Raw genomic sequence first — 27,746 nt, 5'->3', positions numbered from 1 at the left:
AAAATGTGTTCTTCGTAAATTTCCACTTCCTTTAACGGCGTAGGAAAACATCGCGAGGAAACCTTCATACCAGAGAAGTTCTCCATAGGAATTTTGAGGGTTTGTGAAGTCTACCAATCCGCACTAGGCCAGAATGGTGGACTAAGGCCTAATCCCTCTTAGTAGTAGAAGAGGCCCGTGCCCAGCAGTGGAACACTATATAATAAAGGGCTGATATTATATAATATTCGTATAGAAATAAAGTTACCTTTTCTGGCGACAAGATTTGTAATAACTTAGTTTTATTATTTCTGTATGTATAAGGGTTACGACATAACTATAATTTATAAAAATCATAATGCTTTATTATAATATTCAAAACCAAGTTGACCCGGAGGTCTGTTATTCCATCAGTCCAATCCGTCCCTGAACGTAAAACAGCGGAAATGACGTAATGTGTCACAACGCAAAGACGGGTCGGTGAATCCTCCCCGACGATTTCATGAGAAACGCGCTTTTTTCACGACAAAATCTTCATGCAAATTAATAAATATATTTTCATGTTTTTGCAAACATAAATCTTTAGCCGCGTCTTGCGTTTCTCTCGGAAGTTGCAGTTTGTAATTTAAATTATAGCTATTTTTAGATGGAGTATTTATTATTTACCTACTTTAAATTTCTGCTTGATAAACGAGATCCTAATTTCTTACGGCAGGCGATTTCCGTCACTGACAAAAGTCATCTGACGTATTATATCGACTAAAGAAGGCATCCTGAGGTCCAATATATCTCGTTTCACTTGCCGATTCTCACGACGGCCCATAAACCTAACATTGTATTACAACCTTGAATTACAAAGTATTGTTTGGTATTCCACTGCATTCGCCATCCTGAGACTTGAGTTGTTAAGTTTTATTATATCTAGTAGTTACACTGGCTACAATATTCCTCAAACTGGAACACAACAGTGACTACACACTGCTACTTGGCGGCAGAAATAGACATTGCGGTGGAACCTACCCAAGCGCACTCTCACATATGCATGCATGCATTGACCTACCAACAATAATATAGTAGTGGTGTAGATTTAGACAAGACTATATCAAATTGTACAAATATAATAATGCCTCTTTTACGTGCGGTTCAGTGAAGATCCTTAGAAATGTATATGGATATTCGTTTGTAAGGATCTTCACTGAGTGAGTGTTTTGTGGACAAAACACTCACAAAATTGTGTGAAAACCGCTTTAATCTCCACACTCCTCTTGCCCAAGGTCGTGTAATCAATATGCTGACTCGGAGCTCTCGGGCTCGCGCCTCCAGATTTGCATAATGGCATCTGCACGAATATCGACAGGTGTAAACTCCGTGTAACCGATGTTTGTGCTCAGATGCGTTTTTCTTATCTTACTAGCTGACCCGACAGACGTCCTGTGTAAGCACACGCGCATTCTGTCGATAGTTGACAATTATTTCAAACCACTGACAGTTATGTAAAATTATATTGCCGTTAAGTTCTCTTAATTTTTCTAATTTTCCGCGCAATTTTTTGAATGTATCCAGAAAGTTTGCGTCAAGCCGACAACCGGTTATAAAACAATATAAAATTGTAATGAATGTGAAAAATTTTACGGATCCAACACTAAAGAAGAAAAAAGCAAAGAAATTATTTACTCCACTGACTGACGTATTACGAGACGAGTGACTGTTGGTAAACATCAAGTCTGATAGCAATCAGTAGACACCGGAGCTTTGAATTACAAATTGCGTAACACTTGCTCTGCGTTCGTTACTGCCTTGGTGGCGTTATATTACGGTGCGAATGTAATACTAAGGTCTCAGGTTCGATCCCCAGGTCGGGCAGTCATAGTGGGTTCTACTACACTATTACCAATACTACACTCAAGAGTCTGGAATTTGTGCCCAATATGGCGATAGGATCAGTCCTTATCACATCATGGGACGGAGTATACATAGCGGAAAGTGAGTGCACAACTTACGCCTCTGGCTACTCCTTCACAAATAAAAGGCGTGAGAATGTGTGCTCTGCGTTCGTTACATTGCGACATTGTTGTCTGTGTGTCAGTAGTTCCATGCGTAGAATGTCACTCAAACAAACAACAAAGCTCTCGAGACAATGGAATGCTTTATATTGGACACTATGTACTATTAAATATACAGGAAAATATTATCTATAAATATATATTATGTACATAAAATGAAAATTATGTGCCATCAGCGGAACAGTGACGCATTAAAACCCAAAATGTTTCTATGAATAAACGAATTTCGTTGGTTATTTGGGCATTTAATTTTTACAAAACTTTAACGAGTCGGAGGATTTTAAAAATGTATTAATTCATATATTCCATTATGAGAGTTCCAAAAGGTAATTACTAGATAAGAGTGTTCAGACAAAAATAAACTGCGTTGGTTGTTTGATTATGTCAGGTAACAAAATGAGAATTTTGCAGGTGATTGCAAATATTCAAAACTGTTATTTTCGACACCGAAAACATTTAAAAATAAAAGACTCTCAAATACTTTAACGTGCTAAGATGCTAATGTTAATATAATATATTTATCACACCGATATTTATTTAGTGTGAACACCAATAAATCTTCATCTAAAATTCCACTTTAGTTCGAAGGCCCGTGTAAGTCGCAGCGTCTAATCTGCAAGAGCTAACACTTGAGAATATTAGCATACTGGATTTCGAAGTCAGTATATCGAGCGACTCGTGTTAAGCCGCACAATCTGGGTAGCTGAAAATCGAACGGAGGCGGGAAGTTTGGAACAATGAGTAGAGTTGTGGATTCGGTAACACAATTTAAATTTAACTATTTTTCTGATTTTATTGCGATTTCAATATTTTACTTTTCTCCCGACGTTTCCAAGACTTTGCAGCTTAATTTGCTGTAAAATTATTACATACAATCATAAAATTTATATATTTTGCGCTATCAAAATAATCGTAGATGTTTTTCTCTGCGGCTTCGTATTAATATTATAAATTAAAAATTAAACAGTACTGTGGTTACTCCATAACTTTATACTCTGTGCTAACAAATTTCGTTGCTTCGTTTCAATGTTCATTATTGGTGTCTGTACTTAATTAGATTTTTATTATACCGAAAATATTTGGAACATTATTAAGTGGTTGTAAAATTTTTCCTCTACTCCTCGTTTATTCGCTACATTAAAATAGAATTGTTGTATTTTAATTTGAGGGTTAACCAACAGTGAATTTGCACGTGATGTTAAAACCTTGATCAGTACCTAAATGTTATTGAAATTTACGTCTACTATACAGAAATATCAACAAAGCAAATTTTTCAATATTTTAAACACTTTTAGTAATATTGTGCATCCACTTTTACTTTCTTTCAATAACTTATAAGTGGTTAACGATGTTTGGATCCATAGCTATGTATTTTTTATGAGGTCGAACCTATATTACTCACTCCTCTGTGTGACTGTTTGTTGACCCAAATAAATCAAAAAATTAAAGTCTATGATTATTAGTAGTTATGGATAGATTTCGTGCTGCAAATTGTGATAAAAACACAGATACAGTTTCGTCAGCTCTGGAAATGTTCCTTAGACCCTGCACTCGATCAACAGCCTACTATATCAAGACTACAGATAAAAAAAAAACATTTTTAACTTAGTTTAATACAAATTGTTTGAAGGACAGTCACCGCTCTCGAACAGTTTGCGAAAGAAACATGAAAAGACCGCTTCGTTACTATTTTCATAAAAATAATATCCGCTCCATTAACCTTAAGATTTAATCAGATTTGAAGACAGAAATAAATATACTAGGCTTCGTAATTCAAGATGTCTGTTCGTCCCAGTCTCATTTCCCGTCTGCCTTCGATCATTTCCAGGCACGGATCTGTTGGAAAGGGTCCACTGACCCCCGTCCACCTAGGCTAAGTAACATCGAAATATTCTGAAACATTGGTAAATTTTATTTAAGGAATAAAATCGATGTATTTTTATACGAACAGGAAAAAAAATTAAACATGAAAAATATATTGTTCTAGGACCTTTTGGGGTATAATACTTAAATCTTTATACGTCAATACGATGACGTCAAAACAATGTATTCATAAACAATTCTGATCTTTATAAACAATTCTTTTGAAGTTGAAAATGATGTCGGGCATGATTATTCATCAGACAGACCACTTACTTGTTTACTTGATCGGTAAATAACAAAAGTCAGAATCATTCCCCACCCGTCTAAGTAAATTCCCGGATACGACCCCAATGAACTCTAATGAGTGATAAATATTTATCGGGTTCTTTGAGACGCGGTGCCGGATGGTTGGGCTCGGCAGACATAGTCTCTTTAACGGTAGGTACTTAGTTGGTGGATGACAGGAAACTCTACTCACAGCGTTTGCTTTTGCTGGTTCTAGTTTGCCGTGTTGCGATTCCTTTTCAAAATTACATGGTTTAATGCTGAGAATCGCTTGCTAATGTCAGTATTGAGCATAGTTCCTTCTGGGCATTTTTCTCATTAAAACTCAATTGAATGCTATTGTTCTTTGAAAATGTATACAGACGTATACGTTGGACAATAAGTATGATAAATTCTTCAAATATTTTAGTTCTTGATGTTAAAAATACCTTTAAAATCGTTGAAGGGATCCTATAACACATAAAAACTATTCGAATTGAGAAGGTAATTTTATGAAATCACTTAAAAAGTCACGTTGGAATTAATACATAAGTACTTCTAACTAGTTTACTTTCCAAAAACCAATACCTAATTAACATTAAAGGGCACCAAAATAGTCGGCAGAAACCGAGATAAAAGCACTACAAACAACTTTGATATTTGATATGTTGGTGCTTCAATTATCCCAAGGTCACTAATAAAGGTCTGTTCGTTAGCGCTGATTGCGCACTCTGGGTCAAAAGTCGAAGCGACTCGACGATCAAAGATTTTAATCTGGGCGCCTGATTTTTTCCACCTTCGCCTAGCTTTGATCTTGTATAATGCGGATTGATGTTTTCCTCTTTCGTGCTGTGCGCGGAATTGTTTGAGATTGTGCTAGTTTGTATGCATGCATTTTGAGTTGTTGGTTTTTTTTTCCAATTGTTAGAGTTTGTACGACTAGAGGGAAACTAGTAAATTGGTAAAGCTTTGTTATAAATGCATTGAAATCTATTTATCTGACACAGCAAACAGGCGGATCGATGTATGGAATACTATTTTGGTATACTCACATAGCTAGCTATACTCACATAGCTTTGGTATACTCACATAGCTCTTCTACCTATGTCTAAATACATATTGTAATATAACTTCAATGAGATAAGAGTCCACCTACATAAATATTTGATGTCATAATATTTTTTTCTGAGAAGTCATTATCGCTACTGCTAACCTTACAAACGTTGCCAATTTACTCGAATCCCTTTTGAAATGTAACGGATTCATAAAAAATGATCTTATATATTCACCGAAAATGATATTTAGACTAAATCCCAGATAAATGGACTCTTGGCTACAAATGTTCTGTGATAAAATATTTTTTACAAGAGTTTATAAATGAGGTATTCATTTATAAACCGAAGAGAATTGTTTTAGTTTTAATGTTTAATTTCTAAGAATATTGATGCCGTTTGTCGCTCATTACATAGTTCGATAACAAAGTATGTGGAAGTAAAAATTTCAATGGTACATAAAACAAAAATTAAAGGATTATTAGCAATAGACCCTGATTTAAAATGCAGGCTGTTTAGTGGGCTCATAATATTTATTTACGCTTTACGGCAGCTAAATCTGTTTTTGACATATTTTTTTTCAATCTGTTATTCCGCACTATCCGAAATATTTAAAACGATTAGGTCAACACTGTCATTGCCAGGAAATTAATTTTCATAGATGATTTAAGCTACATTTTATCCCAAAAAAAATTGAATACAAGTGGAGTCACAAGCAAATAGTTCAATAGAAATTGCACATCAAAAACCAGGATAACAGTCTTTCACTAACTAGTGCAAGTATTATCGGGTCACGCTAAATTAACTGATATATAGGGCGAAAGGCGGGCTTTATTCTACGCACTCTGTCTTTTACTTGTAAGGCTTGCTCTATACTTGGCGGCTTATCGCAATTAGATATTTAATTTAGTAATATATCGTATGTGAAGTCTCTCTAAGTATTTACCACTTTGTCTGTATGTGTTACAGATGTTTCTGGTGGTAGTCAGTTAATAACTGTGAGAGGACTTTATTAAACATCCAATGTATCTCACATAGTACTTTGATTTACAATTGACCGTCCTGAATGTTGAAGCTAATGTTACAAGTGTTTTTTTAATATTTCATAATAATATGGACGCACGTGGAGAAAAATATTTAATACATTTTATTTATGTAAAAGCATAACGAGCAATATCCATGTTATTTTGTAAAAATACACCTCAGAGTCACACAATAGCCCTGTTGAATCGCGAGACTTGGCAATTAGTAGTAGCGAGAAATATTAGCTCGTAAGTTGTTATACGTAATACCGACACTCAACGTGCTTAGACACGAAGTACTTGCGAATAATACATCTACCATCCTTTACGATCGCTTTGTTGAAAAAAAACATTCGAATTTCATCTTTATTGATGTTTGCCGAGTGTGATAAACATAGTTCTATGAATTAATTGTGAAAACATGGAAAAGTCAGTTGGTGACAGCATTTTGTATGAAAGAGCGTCTTAATATTTGTAGTCTTAAATATATTACTGCTGTTACTAGTCTAGTAATAAATCCCTCAGTGTCTCAGACACACACAAATACTGTTAACTTGTTACTAACTACACTAATATGCAACTAAACTTTACTAAAGCAGTTGATAACTTCAATTTATAGAAAGCATTGTCTGTTTGCTATATAATTAATTTGACAGAAATGTATTAGTAATACATTCTAAAAATGTATGTTATACTAGGTGCTTCCGGGTACACCCCATGAATTGATATAACAAATATACGTATATATAAATGAAGTATTTAGAGTGTGTAATTTTTTTCCAAATCAGTTCACAGATTACTGTGTTTAGTTCTAACATTTATTATAACAGTAAAGATAATATTAAAATTAGAATATTATCATGGTCTTATACGAATACCCTTATGTGCCCGCAGGCCATGGTGCGGACCTTAAGGCCGGTCGCGTCCCATTAAGCAATGGGAATGGGCAGTGATTTAGGACCTCTATCGAACTATTGGACCCCTGAGGATTGCAAAGCGAAAGCTTTATAGTTGTTATTTGTCGTAGTTGCAATTTGTTCTTATGGAAACTGTAACAATTAATACGGAAGGAAAAATCGTTAAACCTACTTCAAATCAAATATCTCAATTATTCGAAAATCAACCTTAATACCAAATAATTTCTCACTCCTAAAACTTTCCAACCTACGTGTCAATACCTATACTTACAACCAATAAATACAGGGGGATGCAAAAACAATAAAACGGCTATAATTTGTGCATAAACTGGTTCATTGTATCGAAGCCATTAGACTGCGCAATGGCCCATAAACGTCGCGTCGGCGGCCGCTCTCGTTACGACGTTGTTTAGACGCTCAACAGTCACCGGTAGTTGAGATGGCCGTAGCCCAAGTGGAAGAAAAATGGTTCGCAGGTCGATTAGAGTTTAGTTCATCCTGTATTTCGATTCAGAAGCATGTTTACTGGTGGTAAGTCTCTCACATGTGCGAGTCCGCTTGGGTAGGTACCACGGTAATGTCTATTTTTGCCTCTAAGCCGCATTGTGTAGTCGTTGTTGTGTTCCCGTTTGAAGGACATTGTAGCCAGTGTAACTATTGGATTTAATAAGACTTAACATCTCATGTCTCGGGATGGCGAGCGCAGTGGAATGCGCAGTTTGCAAAGCAAATATGACTGCCTCGAAAGAGCAACGGTTGACGAGACCATTCTGAGACGACAACCCGTCAATTCGATTCACATAAATAAAAAATTAAAAAACTTTTATTTCTTGCTAAAAAAATTTACAATTGAAAATTTTAATTACAATTACAATTTTATCAGAATATAAACATCACAGGAATTCATTATTTATTGTTATATGTTATTCGATTCACATATCGACATAAATTTGTTCTGCAAGTATTTGTTTTGGCTTTAGATCATGGGACTGAAAGCGTCAAAAATGTTTACTTACTTATAAACTATATCACCCGCATTTATACATATTTTTTAACTTTAAATGTTAATTCTCATATTGCCAGTAATTACACTAGCTACAATGTCTATCAGAATAATAAGTATTTACATCTTTCTACTTATCGGCAGAAGTAAAGACCCACTACTTATTAAAATGAAACAATTTTTCGGATTCTATTGCGGTTTTTTATATTATAATTTGGGAGAAAATTATAATATAGAGAATACGAAAAATAGTTTCCTTTAATGTCTAACATTCGCGTAAATATAGGAAATCATTATGCAGACCCGGTACCTACCTAATTACTTACGCTTAGATACAGCCCTCTGCCGACTTAGTAACACAATATTCCGCTCAACCACTTAAAAGCTATTTCCAGTTTGCATTACTGTCTTATTTCATCTGCGTATTCTCCGTCAGAGCCGCACCAAAACCCGTTTAGTGGCATTACATCCGGCCGCCTCCGTTTATCTCAACTTATTTTTGTTTATTCCACCCACAGACACCTACTTAGCAGTAAGCAAGAAATGTCTCAATCCACGTGGAAATATGAAACAATTTTACGATGATTTGGCGAGCGACGTTTTTCTTTTATCTGTAGATTTTCTTAGCTCTTTTTTGCTGGATTTATTGAAAATCCAGTAATTGTACTTTCGGCATATTTTTCATACGTTCTTAGTAATGTGACCCACTGCACTTGATAGTTAATGGAATGGTCAAGATATTAACTGATAAGAGGCCAATATAATTATGACACCCTTGTTGAATCCGGAAATATCTATAGGCTGATCCCGAAACGCAACACATTTATATGGACCTATGGCGTTTAGGCCTCGTGTGCAGTAGTTATACCCTATCCAAGCATCATAGTAAAGTAAAATATTATTCTGGATCTCTCGATGATTAAGTTTACCGTATTCCAGCGAGATATACAATCCAATACCTACCGAATTAATAATTATATAACAATCAATTTTAGACAGATAAAAGTAAATCCCTACAGAAGCGTTAATGGATGCCTTAAAGTTTAATGAGAGATTTCGACCTATTTAAAGACAATTACTCCTATTTTATGAATCAAGAAATTCTCTACAGAGTTATCTGAAGTAGTATTTCGGGAACACTAGTGATGAGTGGCGTATAACATTGGTTTTGCATTTACTAAAAGTAGCTCCAAGCGCGTGTCGATTCGGATTTTAGCACACAAAGTTGCTTGACAGTCAACTGTCTAAGCACGCGCCTTATGCTGCCCTAATATAGCTCCTGTTATCCTTATCAACTTTAATTAGACATAGTATAAACTCACTAGATGCAGAGACCGTTCACTTCTAACGGGACGGGCTGTAAATCTTTAAATGTATATTTCGGTTACTAAAATCCCTTGATATTGAAATTAAACTATTTTACGGATTTTATCGCGAAATTTTATATTATAATGTTCTCCCAACGTTTCGAAGACTGCAGCCTTCATGGTCACGTGGGAGGATACAGTCACGGGTCCACGATGAAATCTGAAAAAAGAGTTTTATTTTAAGTCTAATATTCAAGTAAACATAAGAAATCAATATCCCTTGATATATTGGAATTATAAATGATCCCATAAACCTCCTTCAACGCCATCCAGTTACATTACACACGTCGTAAAGTTAAAAACTTATCATATTTGACGGGTTTGGGCCTCAGTCCAACACATTCGGCCATTAAGACGAGTACGACTATCGGTCGATGCCAGAATTCCTAAGCCATTTATATCTATATGGATTTAGGGCAGTTAAATCATGCCAAAATCAACTCTAGGTTAGGGGAGTATTTTGAAGCTCCCGGAAGAAAAAGGTAGGGGTTATCTTTCAACTTGGTTGTCAAATATAGAGAGAGGAATCAAGTAAGTAGTTGCTGGTGTTTTTTTTTATCGTTTTCGACTACCTTGTACAAGATGTTGTACACGCCATACCCACACAAGCGTGTCGCTTTCCGGGACCAGCCTGTTTACATCCGATTAGATAGCGCGGCATAATTTTATCGACTAGCGAGGGATAATCATCTCTTATCAGTCGACTGTATGTGGGCTCCACTCCACATACCATCAGGGAGACATATTGCATGCCTATATATAAACAAAAGGAATTTTCTAGAATGGATTAATTAAAAAAATCCTTCACACGAATCTCCTTCACTCAATTCACTCAATGAAATTCTTCCAAGTCTTCAATACAAACACACGCACCTGCAAGCTGATGTAATTTGTATGTATTGTATTGTATGAGAGACGGCTCCCTGTTGGCGACATAAATAAGTCAGAGTCAAACAAATCTCGCTGGCGATACAGCGCGTACGTCTGCGCTCTGTATGCTAAACTGGTCCTTAGGGCTGTCAGGTTTAAGAACATGGTTGATTTTATATATAGAGTAATTTTATCCTATTATATCTATATCCCAACTACGAGTTAGAGAATAACGGTGCCTTTTGAGGTTGGCAATACTAGAAGCACAACTATAATATAATTTAGTAATATGAGCATCGTATTTATATACTGTTCAACTTCTGGTCTCCTCTATTATTCATGGGTATTATAGGCCTTAGTCCACTACGCTGGCCTAGTGCGGATTGGTAGACTTTACACAGCCTCAAAATTCCTATAGAGAATTTCTCAGGTATCCAGTTTTCCTCACAATGTTTTCTTTCAACATTAAAGGAAGCGATAATTCACAAAGCATAGACACATAATTTTAGAAAAGTCAGAGGTGTGTGTCCCTTAGGTTTTGAACCTGTGAACATTCATCTCAGCAGGCCGTTTCAATCCCAACTAGGCTATCGCTGCTTTTTACACAACTAACAGAAAACAAAGCCCCTTTACATCTCTTTAAAAAGACAATGAACTTAAGAAACTCGTGTATTCGAAAAAAAAATTGTGTGCATAAAAAGACACCTTACATATACACACTACAGATACACATACACGCCTTTTATCCCCAAAGCAAAAGTAAATCCGAAACTAGATCACCAGCATTTTACATTTTAATTATTTAAAATATTGAAAAGTGGCAACCCTATTTTCCAAGAGGTCATCCGTCTAGCGATTGCGTGTATCCATACATCAATACAGACATCTTTTATAGTAGCTTTGAATTATGACCTTCAGCGATACACTTGAATCACACATCATATTGAGAGCGAGGGCGAACCAATTCAGTTTATTTTAAACATCTTATTTACAGCTTCAGTTTATCATAAGATATACTGAAGGGACAAGATTCAAATATATCTACGGAAAAAAGATAAGTTTCGACTCCTTGTAGTATTCTTGTCTCTCAGGAAATTAATGGGCCTATGTTAAATACTATCTCGTAATAATGGCTCTACTTCTGTGCTAAAGTATTTTTTAAATACAATCACTTTCAGTTTAATATAGATTATCGAACTTACGATCTCTGTATTCTTGCATATTATAAAACAAAGTCCTCCGTTTCGTCTGTCCATCTGAACGCGATAAACCCAAAAACGACTCAACGTATATCGATGAAATTTTGTATGAAGATAGTTTTAAATCCTGTAAGGAACATAAACATTTTATCCCGGGCAAAAATATAACAGGGATTTTATCCTAGTAATACTCTTTCACGCGGGCTGAACTGCAAGCATAAGTTAGTAACATTATATTATTATAATTAGCTTACACACAAACATAGCATCACGCATTTTCCAAACTCCATGCTGAAAGCAGAAAAACCCAATATCAATTCTCTCCTTAACTCGACCTTACAGCGATAATCATATCGCACATGCAACGCAACCAATCAGTCCGCAACTACGCAGTTAGTGTACAACTACTATAATATTCAAATCAATTTAAACTCGACAATATACAAGTAGCTACTCGACACTATTACTTACAAATTTCGAGTAAGTTAGCCTAAAGTAGCGTGTAGAATAGTAAGCAATTAGGCGCAGCGCAGACGTCCGGTCACAACAAACAACTTAATAAAGTTCCCGGGGCGTTAAATTGCGGACCGCACGTCGAGACAATCTATTCCAGAGTACCGTGCTGTTCCTGGGTAAGTAACCACTTATATAGAATAATCCTGGCATTTAGGATCAGTTGTGAAATCTCGTGAATATTTCAAGTTTCATTATTGTTTTACATTTTTACGGGATGTCATATAATTAAAAAAGAAACTGGTTGATAAATATCATCCATCGATAGACCCTCCATATTATGTTAATATAAAAATCTAAATTAAAACTTTGCTACTATAGTTAGCAATGTGGTAGTTTTAAAGGCTTATGGTCCCTATTATGAGAAAAAATTAAATCAACGTTTAGTTCTTTAGCAACACTTTTCTTCCTATATTATGTATCTTTTCAGTTGCTCTATCATTTTTATATACGCACGACAAAGTGCGCCTGATGGTAAGTGGAGTAGAGTTCAATAGAATGTCGACTGACAAGAGAGTCACAATTATGCCGGCCTGTTGGAACCGGATAAACACAGGCTGATCCCGGAACGCGCCACACATAAGTGGACTACTATGCCGGGTTTTAACACCTTATTACGATGGTCGCTATCCGGGTAATTAAAATATGTCCTACCACCAGCAATCAATACTGCATTGATGGCTCGCCGTGAAACGTAAACAAACTAACAGACTGCCTTTTATTATATTTTAGAAAGCCCAACCATCAAAAGACTAGCCCGATCCATTAACCAACCGTTATAATAATCAATAACACGTTCAAGGCGTAGGGAATAAAGTAAACGGCCCAAATTGGCCAGTATTACGCAGTGGGTCCATTGAGCTCAATATGAAGGCACTTTATGGCCTCCACCTAATCGAACAGTTACGAAGGGGCCCAGATAGCGGGTATATTATAATAAATCTGCTGCAAGTACCGCTTGGGCCTTGCAGGACTTGTTCTCAAACGAGTTTGAAGTGAATTGGGTATAGCTTCGCAAATTAGTTTGAGATTTGTTAAGTAAGGTTTTCGTAAACGATAAAATAGGTCATACGTTGTTGCAAAAAAAAGTTTTTTATACTTCCAAGGCTCCCTCAATAAAGGCGTTTAACCATAAAAAAACAAGTATCCCTTAATTGCCAAGTAACTCATTCCAATCCAATACTTTTTAATATCTTTGTTACAAAGAGTTTTTTCTAACAGCCTATCATTATAACCTCTTTTAGCCCATTAAAACAACTCTGAAATAAAAATTTTAAAGTATTCCATTTTAGAAAATCTCCAAACGGACTGGCCGCTTTTGACCTCGTGGGTTACCTTTTTTATTTCCTTACCAAGTTCGTTATTATCCGCGGCCGCCGGAGCGAGGGGCTTCTAAAATTGAATTTAGATATTATTTTGTCCGTTGGAACATGGCTTTATTTTATTGGGAATGGTTAACGCAATTTGGAACGTTGGGTGAAATGAATCAGAAATCTTTCCGATAATAAGTCTTCATATTGAAAGGAAATGGAACTGTAATGACTGAGTTATAAAGTTTTGTTGTTGAAAGGCGGGATTGTTACAAACGTACTCTAATGGATTGTAACAGAATTTCCTACGTAGCTTTAGTAAATAGGTTAGCAAGAATTTGGTGGATATGAAACAATACCGATCTTGATTATAAGACATATTGAAATTAAACTAATTTTCCGGATTCTATCGCGGTTTTTTGTTTTTTATTTTTCTCCCGACGTTTCGAACATATAGCTGACGTGAAACACCGACGCTCGACGAAGTCTGCAGTCGCTGAACACTCTGAAGGAGGCACCAATCATTATCTGCGACTAGACAAGCCACAAATCCTCGCCAAAGAACACTGATTCCTGCCCAGGATGATTCGCGAGGCTATTGAAATTAAAAAACATCCTAATTTCAATAGGGAGGATGGTTGGAAGTTTGTACATGCCTGGGATCCAGTTCTACATTTAATTAAGTCGGAACCCAAAAGACCGTCTGCCAGACTTCAAGACACTGTGAGCTCATTCTGCGTAGATCGGACCACCAACAGCTAAAAATTTAAAAAAGTTGTATAATTGTAAAATGTAGGTAGATATTGTAACTTTGACTTTGCGGATGAACAACACCTCAGTCCCCCCCGTGACCATGAAGGCTGCAAAGTCTTCGAAACGTCGGGAGAAAAATAAAAAACTGCGATAGAATCCGGAAAATTTGTTTAATTTCAATGTCTAACATGCGCGTAAACATAAGAAATCATTATATAAGACATATGTTCACATATAGCAACACCAGAGTTTCTTGCCCGTTCTTCTCTAGTGAGAACTGCTTTCCGAACTGGTGGTAGAGTTAATATTGACGGAATCTAAATAATGTATAACATTTTACGGATTCAAATAAATCATTTCATTTCATTCATTTCATTTCATAGTGGAAAAACGTAGGACGACCTTTTAATCAAAAACGCGTTAAGGCTACCAGCACTTGAATGGTGAGTGGAATGGTCATGATCGTTTCACCGGTCTTACGGCCTGTCACTACAATTTCTGTAAGCCAGGTCCGATACACATTCTAATGACACGGAGTTAAGACTCAGTCAATGTCTAGGAATGTCAAATTATCTTCTACACCTATACAAAATTGCACACCGAAATATTTCAATGCCTTGTTGGATATTTTATATAAAGTTGCTGTGTATGCTTATTTGGCTACCACATTCATAAAATTAATATCAATGCAAAATTTAGGGATAATTTACCGATATTACAAGTAAGCGCAAAAAAGCAGAACAATTTGGGTCAAATTACATACAAACACACACACAACATCACGCGTTTATCCCCGAAGGGGTATGTAGAGGCACAACCAGAGCACCAACTTTCACGAAGTGTGTTCCGTCCTATGATGTGATAGGGGATGAGCCTACCGCCATTTCAGGCACAAATTCCAGACATCGGGCTGATACTGAGCATAAAAACCCGAATATCAATTTGCCCGACCCGGGATTCGAACCCAGGACCTCAGAACGCTATCGTACTACGCATGCAGTACAACTATGCCACCAAGGCGGTCGCGGGAGTCAAATTGGCTCATAAATAAGCTCTACCTTGTTTTGACGAGTCTATTTTAATCCAGAAACCCATACTGCGTGACTTATTCAAGTAATAAAAAGACGGACAGAGCCGCGAGCTAAACCTAGTCGTAATCAAAGACATGAACAGAGCTATCGGAGCAGTGAAACAGATTCATTTGATAACGGCTCGCCACATTCAGATATAGAAAAGGTTTCCACTTGAACACACATGAGTTTAATTATCCAACAAAAGCTACTGTTTGCAATTTTATTTCAAATAAAATCTAAATAATAGAAACGAATAAAGGATGTTTATTTCACACGAAGGATATAATAGCGTATAAAAGAACAACCAATAAGTTTTTTTTTAAATGCATGCCGATTGCGATAATACCGCCATTTGTACTTCCTGTTTGTTCATACTCGGTATTGAATATTTACATTTCTATAAGACTTGATGTGCAATAAAGAGTTTAAATTAATAAATAAATAAATCAGACGAGTAAATTTCTCTCCTGATTGTTAGCGTGACGACGCTCATACATAGTAGCTTCTCAGAGCAGCAATAGTTCTTAAAAAGGTTACTAAATTACTGTTTTCAACACTCTGACATATAACATGTTGATCAGTGGCGAAAGGCGAAATATTTCCGGAGGGAACCCGACACAAAATATAGGTAATGCATAAATGCGGTCGGCAAATCATTCTGATTATAATTAGATTGTACATTATTTCTACGTAAGGGAAGGCGACAGGAATCGGGTTACATACCCTTCATCACTGATTGATAAGGATGAACAGTTTATCCATTTGCTAAAACACACCTTCAGACACACTATTTCTACGATAACCATATGTTTCTAATTCGATTTCTCCCAGTACACCATCCGCAGCGCCATCTATGTCGCTAATTGCGTTGCAACCGACACAGTTTGCGAAACCAATTATACCGTGATCAGATTTTAGCTTCAAATATGAAATAACACGCCTTTGTTATACTAACTTAATAGTGGGAGCGAATTTGGGATCTGAATCACTCCGTTTGTTTATTCATTAGTAGTATTGAGTTGAATATTGTGTTAATTGTTTCGGGTCTGTTTGCTCGTGGCGTTTTCTGATTTAGTAATATTAGATATCTTTGGGTTCCGGGAAAGTGTTGTCTTGGCTATAGATCATGTGTCAAATGTTTAGACTTAATAATAATAGAATTCTTTATTGCACAATCAATAAAACATAGAGAAAAAAAAAACATGAAAGAAAACATATAGGACTTGGTGGGTTTTGAAGTAACCACTGGCAAATGTAGGCTACGATGGTACAAATTACAATATAAATAATGATTTCTTATATTTACTATGTTAGACATTAAAATTGAACTCTTTTCCTGATTTATCGGCAAAGTCTTCGAAACGTCGGGAGAAAATTAAAATATAAAAAACAGCGATAACATCCGAGAAATAGTTTAATTTTAATACCATATAAATAATCTATAATTATGAAATACGTCCCGTTACGGAAAGAGATATAATAATAAAACATATATTGTAAGAATTTTTTCATATAAATATATCGATGCGTATGACACTATTGATTGAATAATGTTTTCTTATGTTTACGCGAATATTAGACATTGAAATTAAACTAATTCCCCCTACTAACTAAACTAGTCCCCCCCGTGACCATGAAGGCTGCAAAGTCTTTGAAACGTCGGGAGAAAAGTAATATACTAAAACCGCGATAAAATCCGAAAATTAGTTTAATTTCACTATTGATTGAAATTTACGTTCTCATTCATTTTATGTTAACCTAGAAACCATTACCAGAAATGATCTTGGACTCAAAATTATACATCCATTAAGACGAGCACATCAGCCGGCTCCTTCAGCATTCGTCTGAAAGCAACACCCATACATCAATAACGGAAATAGACGGCATTTGTAGGACGACCAGCGTTCCCGCTGATGCCGGACAAACTTGGAAATGCTGTTCAACTTGTTAAAATGATAACTCTCGGAACACAATTTATTTAGTCTTGTTATAAAACAATTCTCTGCAGAGAAGTTTTTAAAGAATAAGATTTATAAGAACAGAGCACGCGGTTTATGTTTTAAAACATCTGGATTAAACTAGTTAAAAATTCTCGTCAAGGAATATATCCGTGGAAATTAGCACGAATGGCCTCCCTACGCATGCATGCATGCATCAATCACAAGGTTTCCCGTCTGCTGAATACACGAAACGTATTTACGTGCAGACGGCGAGGTTGCGATTTTTATCGAAAACTGAGAGAAACTTTGATACAACGTCTAATCTCGGTCCGACGTATCTACGGAAATTGAAACTAGATAAAATTTTTGCAATATCGGCTGTGTACGCCCACCTGACATCAATACGTCATGCTGAGAATGTACGAATGAACCTGAATCAACGTTAAATAGTACGGTCCTTGAGAACTATGTTTTGAATTATTGCGTACGATCTGAAAAATCCTATATAATCTTTTGATGACTACATGAGAATTGAGAAATACTGAACAATGCTATTTTCTGGAGCGATTTGAATTTTTATACAAGGAATTTACGTCTTCGTGATTTTTCAAGTGCTATAGGACTCTACGATCTACATAGCTTTATTTATCCGACAGTTTTCCGACCATTATGATAAAAAGATTTGGTTAGAAATACGCTCAAATTTGCCTTGCCTTAATACCAGTGTTGAACTAAAATCAAGCTCTTGCAAAACATTCGATGAGCATTCTCAAACAATTTCAACGTTTAAATTCTTTAATAATAACACTCAGGTAACTACTATTGTAAATTTTATGAAGCAAAACGGCACTGAGATGCTATTGCACTTTGAACGATGAAATGAGTCTCTCGGGAAAATTAAACGTCTCACAATGAGGTTCATTTGAAGAAATAAGAAACTGCGAAAATAGTTTTAAAGCTTGAAGGCGGCGGGGGAGACATAAAATTTATAACAATTTTACGGTGCAGCTATTTTGTTACGTATGAGATCGTTTGTGATTAAGAATGTATTTCGTCTAAAACCTTTAAAGTTTATCTTGTTTCTATTCTACTGTTTATGATGATGGCAACAAGGATCCCAATATTAGCTACATTCCAAACCTTGAACTGAACTGTTAACCATTAAACGGAAGGGAAAATATCCTATCTAACCTCATTATATTCAATAGAAATCCTTCAATAAAAGTAGATAACGTTACTTACCAACCTCATTCAACATCAAAAAAAGAAAAAGTTTTGATATCATCGAAAACGAGGTTAAACTAAACACATTATCCAAGAATATAAGAAAAGAAGACATAAAATATTTGAAATGATCATTAATCATAGCGGCGTGGAGATGCTTAACAATAAAGAAACATTATGTCGTCACATTTAACGGAATCGTGGAGTTTTACAAACATGAAATAAATAAAAGGTCTTTGAGACGTCCCGCTGTTTGAGATGTTTATTACAGAGGAGTGAACAAATGTAAGACTTGCAGAGGCAATCGATTACATTTCACTTACACTGAGGGAAGAAAAGGTTCGGATTTGATGATTCTTATAATTGTCATTGATATTTAAAATGTATATTATATGCTTGAGACTATAAAATAATAATAATAATAATAATATCAGCCCTGTATTATATACTGTCCCACTGTTGGGCATAGGCTTCTTCTACTACTGAGAGGGATTAGGTCTTAGTCCACCACGCTGGCCTAGTGCGGAATGGTAGACTTCACATATCTTAGAAATTATAAAGTCATTGCTTTATTTTAATTAAATAAGGATGCATGCTTTAACATGTGTTACTTAGACCATTGAACAAAGCTAAAGTTAAATTATTAATTTAGATGAATTAGCCAATTTTATCTTTGACATCGTCTATCGGCACCATGAATGAAAATTAACGAAAGACAGATTGTTACTTGTCACAAAAACTAAGCGAAATAATATCTAAATAATATCTCTTTAGTTTTTTAACAATTCTCCCCAGATATATGTCCGTATCTAACTCATGAACTATCCGCCCATCCCTAGCAATCTAAAGAGTGAGATCGCGAACCATTGCAGTTCCAAACGCGAGACGACCTGAAAATATAATATTTATTTATTGATACCAAAGTACACTCGACGCCGAGATATCGAATATCGTTTGCAGCGAAGGCCTCGTTCCTATTGCTTTAAATTGTGGTGTTGTGTGTTCGTGTTTCTTAGTGGCATTATGTTTCGAACTGTATAGAAAACTAGGAAATTGTAGATTAGTTGAAGTAAAAATGCCGTGTTTATGATCTATTGTTTGCTTTTATGGATATTGAGAAAGGAATTACAAGAATTTAAAGCCAGTTAATAAATATCGAAGTTAACTAATGATGGTTGTTGTCAATAAAGGACATTTTAAGTATCAAGTTATCAAGTCGACGTTTAAAGCTAGAGAGAAGGGAATGGACAAAAAGGAATTGTTGGCAAAAAAACACCAAAATTTTTTTGTTGAGCATAATTCCCTTTCACTGGTGTCAGATATTAATTTAAACAAGGTCATTTTGACATTGCGTTAATGAATGAAATCAAAAATTCATCTCCTGTTAACATTGTTCCAAAAATCATCCATAAATAACGAATATTGTCACCAAAAATATTTTTTTTATTTTAATTTTTTTTGACAATCTTATTATTCAGTTCATATTATATGGTGTGAGTGTTTTTCTGACTGAAAATATAATGTTATAATTGTGACCAATTCTCTTAGAGTAGTGGTAGTGACGTTAGGATGCGTAAAATTAAAATAACTTTATTTTTATATTTATTTTGTTCGAAACTTAGACTTTTTATTTTACATCTAAAATTCCTATAACTTATTGTGAAGTGTTATTTTTAATAAGTTATTGGAATACGCGTGAAAAACGAAAACCAAATAAAGATAAGTCGAATCATGTGGAAAAAAATAAAAAACATCCCTATGTTTTAAAAAATAAGTAAACTACCCTTAGTTTACTTATTTTTAAATACATTTATCAAAATGTATATCATCCAAAATGTAACGTAAAAAGAATTTTCAAAATCCACACGATAATACAGTAATACAAACTGTGACGTCACCGCGTATAACGATGTGTGCGTGAAAGAGATAGCGCGATAACCCAACCACGCGTCAACTTTGCACACAAAAATATTTCAAGTACGAATAACTGCTTTATTTTTCAAGCAATTTTGATGCTAATTTAAAAGAAGAATATCTTTTTTATATTATTTTCAAATATAGGATACCCTATTGTGTGTTACCTTTAGAGTATTAATAGGGAACTTATCCTTCATCCTGTAGCAATATAAGGGATGTAGATTTGCCCCTGGTTTTCTCATCACATTTCAGAGGCCAATTTTAGTCCATTATCATTCATCTTTTGGCAATATATCAGACATTAGGGTGTGTTTAAGTTTTTTCCAATTGACACTTTAATATCTGAGACAGATTGAGGTGTCTACCTTTATCTCTGGAATTTTCCAATTCCCCCTTCATCCTCTACAAATATAAACTATCATCTATCATCATAAGTTCTTGGCCATAATGCATTGATTGATAATGGCGAGGAGGTTCGAATTCTCCAGTGCTGCTGCGACCCTCTCTTTGTCAGCCAGCTGCTTATTGACAGCATCTTCTGAAGCATGAGTACCTTCTGTGACTTGTACGGTGACCTTGAACCTCGTGGGGAGCGCTCGGAGAAGCTGCACGCGTATATATTTAAAATTACCTTAAAATACATAGATCTACCAATTAGAGAACTTAACTTTAGAAACACCCTCGTTATAAAACAGAAAGAGGATCCTGAACTGATTAACCATCATGCCAATTACTAAAATTCCAGCAAATAATATCGCACAAAACAGATTTCAGTAATTTCTCTTTCAGGACGTGGAGCGTCCCTCGCGTCATAATTAAATTTACTTAATTGCCGACATCGTCGGGCCGATACGTCGCGTCCACCCTTTATCAGATTCCCGTGAATATTTCGAAGCGGTAACTATCTGTTGAAATACATTTTGCCTAAATTAAGTTTTATCTACGTTTCGTTATGATTTTCTTCGTTTTCATGTATTGCTAATGTGTAGTGGATTTTGGTTACGATGAAGGATTACGAGTAACTACACCTTTTTATGTGAGGTTTAAGACTACTATCGTGTGCTACTATGATGAAGGGTGTATATAACCCGGGTTCCTTTTATTTAGAATTTCTATAGAATCTAATTATCATCAGAATGATTTTCATATTTATGCATTTACTTATGTGTTGTATCAGGTTTCCTTTCGGAAAATTTAACCTTCTGCCACTAGTGTATCTTTGATAGTTAATGCGGGTTGCAGATGGAAAACTAAGTTAATTTAACTTAGCTCGCACAGCCAAGATATTTTTCTCAAACTTCTCTACAGATCGCAATCGTAGACTAAGCTCTGTACTAAGTGTAATTTTCTGAAGTACTCGAGTTTAGTTCGCGTTAATTTTGCTAACATACAATAGTTTTTATTTGATTTATATTTTACAGATTTTAACGCGCTTTTTTTATATTATATTTTTCTCACAATGTTTCATTCTGTTTAGATAGGACCGTCAATAGCTAAAACAAATTAAAAAATTGTATAATTGTAAAATGTGGGTAGATATTGTAACTTTCGCTTACGGACAACTAACACCCGTCCCACTCGTGACCATGAAGGCTGCAACATCTTCGAAACGTCGAGAGAAAATTAAAATATAAAAACCGCGGTAAAATTTGTAAAATAATTTTATTTCAATGTCTAAAATTCGCGTATACGAAAGAAGTCATTAATAATAAGTAGTTTTGATCGCCAATCCGTCCACTAAAAAATCCTTCTCTATGATATTTTTTTGTGCTCAAATTATGATAATTATGCCCACGCTTGACTAAAGTTATTGCACAACAAATGTTATGTTATTACTAATATTATAAAATTCAATATTTATGAACATGTGAACATATTTCAATGAAGATTAGAAACGGATAGATCAAGATTTTTTTAATAGATGGAGCTAGCGTCGTACATGTGGCGCTGTGGATACAGTGATTTAGGGTTTTAGTGGCGTGAAAGCGCTTGACGCGAGCGAAGCCGCAAGCAACACCTGTTTTGTCGCGGGAAAAAAACGCGTTTTCGCTACCACCACTAGGAGGGTAAGTTGAAGGGTTATGTTGGTTTCACCGGTCATACGGCCCAATGAAACTCGGGGTCGGGAGTATAGCAGCACCCGAGCGAGCCGGCGACACCGGTATACCAACCAAAACCCGCTAGCAACACCTTATTAATCACAATCTTTTCTAGAGTTTAATTATATATTATGCAAGTATATATTATGTATTGTTTGTTTTCTTATCACACAACAAGTTATATAATTAGTAAATGCTGTGTGTACCTGTTATTGTCATATATATCGGCCACAATACCTTATAGCTTTGTTTATGTATAATTGTATGTATTAATATGTATGCTGTTGTGTACCTTTAAATAAATAAAAAAGTAACAAACTAAATCACGTTTTTGTTAATTTAGAACGAGCTCGGATAATTTATATAATTGATATACTAGTTTACTTTTGAATACGGCTTCAAGTGAACACGCCCAGCCATGTTTCTATTTTACATTCGTAAAAAAATAGCTATAAATTTGCTTTTTGAGCTATATTGAGCTGAAAAATGCAGTTTTATTTTTTATTTACAGCCTTTAGAATTTTTTATAACACGTGCATTTTAATTTGGCTAAAAACTAGGTACACTCATGTCTGATTTATGTCAGTGTACATATCGTTCTTCAATTATTACCACAAGCTTTTCTTAAGTAAAACATGGCATACCTGCATACCAAAAATTCTTCATAAGAATTCCGAATGGGTATTAGAATAAAATAAAAGCATAATTTTCAACACAGATACCTTGGAAACTTGGGAAAATATCGCAACCTAATTCGGATACGACAAAATTAAATAAGTTAGCGTGAATGGTAAAAATAGTTGCTTAAATTGATTAAACTCGCCTCTCGCCGCCGCTGTTTCGAAAACTTCGGGAAACCTTTATCGGAAAATCTCCGCACCCTTGGATATTTTCAAACGGAAAATCCTGTCTCAGACCGGAATGCAAGACGAAATCTGACTTCACGATAAGAACAAATCTAGATTCCGGTTTCTCGGTAAATTATGTCCTGGTACGACACTCGTTGACCAGCAATTTCTTTGAAATACGCAGCTCGTCTTTTATTTGTTATTGAACTGGGGAAAGAAGATGCTTGTGACTTTCTTTTAATACCGGGACGATGGGTCGACTTTGAGTAATAACCAATTTTCATTTTGATTGTCGTGTTTTAATATTTCAATAGTTTTATCTACATTTATTATCTACTAGTTTTTGCTCGTGACCTCGTCCGCTTGAAGTACTTTTCCGGAATAAAAGTCCCGGTAAAAAAGTATTCAATTTAATTATATTTATGGCTTACTATTTTGGTCATAGTAGCTTCCACATAAAAGGTCATCTTTCTCTAACTTCAACGATTTAGGCAGCGTACGCCAAGATAGCATTTTTTGTCCGACTTACTAGATATGTATTGTTATATTATGACCAAATTACACAAAATAAGTATAAATTGTAGCCTATATATTATCTAATGTATAACCAATATTACTGTAAAGTTTCATCCAAATTTGTTCAGTAGTTTTTTCATGAAAGAGGAACAAACATACATCCTCACAAACTTTCGCATTTATAATATAAGTAGGATGTAGGATTGGTTAATTTGGGTAATAATATTAAAAAATTATAGAACCACATTATGAATAAATATTAAAGATTTTGTCAAAAACCCATCCGGATTGTATCAAGGAGTTTCGACTATTGAAATTGAAATCGAAATATTTAACTTAGAAACAAGCAAAAAATTCCTCCCGTCATTCTGCTAATGTCATCCATAAAACATTTCGTGCACTCCCATTCCGGTATCGATTGAATTCCGCCATAATCCGACGGGATTTTGCGAGATTATTCTCGCACACAAGCCCGCTATTACATTAGGCAAATATAGGAATCAAATGTATTTACTCATCGTATCGCAGCCGGTTTGAAGAGGAGGGCACATGAAATCCAATTGTTTTGCGTTGATTGACAGAATGAGGGTTACCGGGGAACTGTATTGTCCATTACGAGAACTAATTTAATTATCGTTTATAATTTACCAGCCATTTGGGACTGGGTTGGTGAAGTTAATTTTTAACGTATTTATGTGCGTATTATAAATTAAGATTCTGTCCACGCCGTTATTAGTACTAGTGGTACTTGGTGATTCATACCACTTCAATGTACAATTATTACTTACTCTTTACTATCTTTTATAACGGTGAAGGAAATCTGCATGAAGTTCTCCATAAAAAATTCGAAGGTGTGTGAATTCTATCAACCCGCACTATGCGGTACTAGTGGGACGATATATAATACAGGGCTGATATTATTATTATTTATCATTACATCTTTTATAACTGCGCGTTAATCGCGTCTCCTTAGCACCAGGCTAATTGAAATACAAAAACTTACATATAGTGCAATCCGAGATGGGAGTCGAACACTGTATCTCCCGGTCTATAGCCCTTATATCCACCCACTAGAGTGTTCGAAAACATTACATATCAAGTCGCGTAATCTCTAATATCGGTGAAGAGGCTTTAAAATTTACAGCCCTTCACAATCTCCTATAATATCGTTGAATAGGATTTAAATATGCACTCGGCAATACGATGGCAGCAATAACTGGGTACTCCGATCATATATCAGTAATATTCCAAGACCAAGATCTATAATATGCTTTAATTTATGCACAGTTTTCAATAAAGTACATATTCTAGACATTTACGGACGAAAAATCACAGAAATTAGTGCCATAAAAAATATATTGTACATTTTACCACCCTAGTCCACCCTCTCTCTCACATGCGACGGCTAGCTGTGTGCATTGATAACAATTTGCACTTAATTGCAATCCAATACATGCCGGTTTGATTATGCAAAGTCGGTCTGTGTGTTGCATCGATGAAATTTTACACATCGCGTTTCTAATTCACCGAACAATTTAGTAATACGTAGTCGATGTAGGTTTAATGTAATTTGGATGGCTGACATAAAAACATTTTATTTATTAAAGTAAATTAATTTGTCACCGTTGTTCTTGGTATATATTCTCGAAAGAACCCATGATTATGATTTTGTTGATATTACGTTATTAACTCAGCTCAGCTGGTGATCAATTGGTGTTACCTAAGTTACTTTTATTTGTCCCACTCCTATAAAAAAAAATCATCTAACATCCTGTTACTAAGATGTTTTAGACAATAACGACCACGTGCCATCTACCGGCTCCATCGGTCAACATTACCAAAAAATATTAATTTTTTATCATTACCATATTAATAGAGGATATTCTCTCAAAATTAATTTTCAGTTGCAGTCACATACTATAAAGCCGGGAAATCCCTGGCGTATTAAAGATAATTGTGACCAAGTCGTCGCTTTGTTCGTGTACTTCCACAATCTGCAACAATATTCAAGTTCGATTCATTACGCGAACGTAATCGATTTTAGGAAGCGGGTCGACTATTGGTCTATCAGCTATTACATTTGAAGCCCGACGTTTGCCGGCTACGCCGTAATTACGGGAATAGGTTGAATGCTTTGATCGCCGGTGGGTTCTTTGGGATGTTTGATAATAGAATTTGATAGTGCTGAATAAATTATCCATTCATGAACAGATGTTGACATTTCGAGCAGTGAATTGTATCCTATATTATTAAGTGGAAATTTAGTAATGGCTGTTTTTTTTAATTATCTGACATCTCCGGGGGAAACCCGCGAATGGGATACTGGAATCCCCGGCTTAGTGACTGCAGGGTCCTGGAGGAAAGTTGGGAAGGGATAACTGAGGATAGGAAGTGTGGGGGAAGGAAAAGGAACCTTCTTAGGATAGGGGAAGGGAAGAAGGCAGGGAAATGTTCGCGAGATCTAATAGGCCTTAATGGGTAGAACCATGAAGTATATACTGGACTATGTGCCTAGGGCGCGGCAAATGAGCCCCCGTATATGGGCGTGTAATCGTTGTGAAGAATGAATGCTCAATAATTGTCTCGGGGGATAGTAATGGATGGTTGTTTGTTAGCAATTAACGTTTGAATCTGACCAAAAATAAATTTGTTGAATAAATTCGATATTAAAAGTTATGATATTATTAGATCAGTCAAAACAATTATATCTTTTACATATGAGCGCACTTAACGTAATTGCAAAACCTTCATTCCAAAGTAAAAATTTAATATCTATCCTAACTACGCTGAAACTTTTCCCTCGGGTCAATGACTTGAAATTTCTCAGCCATGACAAGAAAATTTTGAAAGTAAAAAGTTTTTAAATTAAGATGTCCATTCGCCCGCGACTTAAAAACCATTTCTACATTCACATGTTTCAGAAAAATGGATGAGCAGTGACTTTACGAAAACATGCTCGATGAATAATGGATCAAAACAAGGACTCTGGTTTATAGACATAAATAAAATTACATTGTTAACATATTCAGTACATTATGGCATAATTTTAAATGGGAAAAACACATTATTGTATAAATATTATTAGGATCTCGGAGCAAATTTGATTTAAAATAAAAAGAACCATTTTGACTTCAGAAATACTTTCACAAATATTTAACCAACCGACCGGTACGACTGTCAATGAACAACTGACTCGGTTTTTTTTTTTTAGAACGTGAAAATACATGGTAGTCACTGTTGTGTTCTGGTTAGAAGAACATTTTCTCAGTGTTAACTACTGGATATAATAAGACTTAACATATCAAATCTCAGGATAGCGAGCACAGTGGATTACCAATTAATACTTTGTAATTCAAGGTGTTGGATGGTGTTTCTACTGTTTATGGGCGCTCGTATCGCTTACCATCAAGCGAACGGCAAGCTCATCTTGTCATTCAAAGCAATAAAAATTACTTACGAAATTCTTATAGATTACTTCTCAAGTGTGCAGGTTTCCTCACCAACCTATTGTTGACATTTAACCATATTATCTTCTGAAAAAAGAACACGATAAACATTTATGCTAATTTAAGTATTATATAGCAAAAAGCAAGAACAGCGTAAAGGTCTTAAGTCTCATTAGTTGTTCATATTAATCTACAAAAAGCAAAAGCTAAATAAAACTGATTTCTATAATCATCTAAAACGTCAATATAATTTGACTTAATCCTCTCTTAATAACAGGCTAACGACAAGCTCGTCTTGTCATTTAAAGCAATAAAAAATACATTTAAATTAAACTATTTTTCGGATTTTATCGCGGTTTTAATATTTTACTTTTCTCCCGATGTTTCGAAGACAAAGTGATGTCAAAGTCTATGACACTAAGGGCTGTATTAATAAATCAAATTGAACATTGAGTAGCATCTCAAGTAGACATATCATGTATTGAAGTATGTAACAGACAAAGCTTAA

The sequence above is a fragment of the Manduca sexta genome, chromosome 24 (assembly GCF_014839805.1).
Source record: "Manduca sexta isolate Smith_Timp_Sample1 chromosome 24, JHU_Msex_v1.0, whole genome shotgun sequence".
Lineage (NCBI taxonomy): Eukaryota > Metazoa > Arthropoda > Insecta > Lepidoptera > Sphingidae > Manduca > Manduca sexta.
This window is presented reverse-complemented; position numbering follows the sequence as displayed.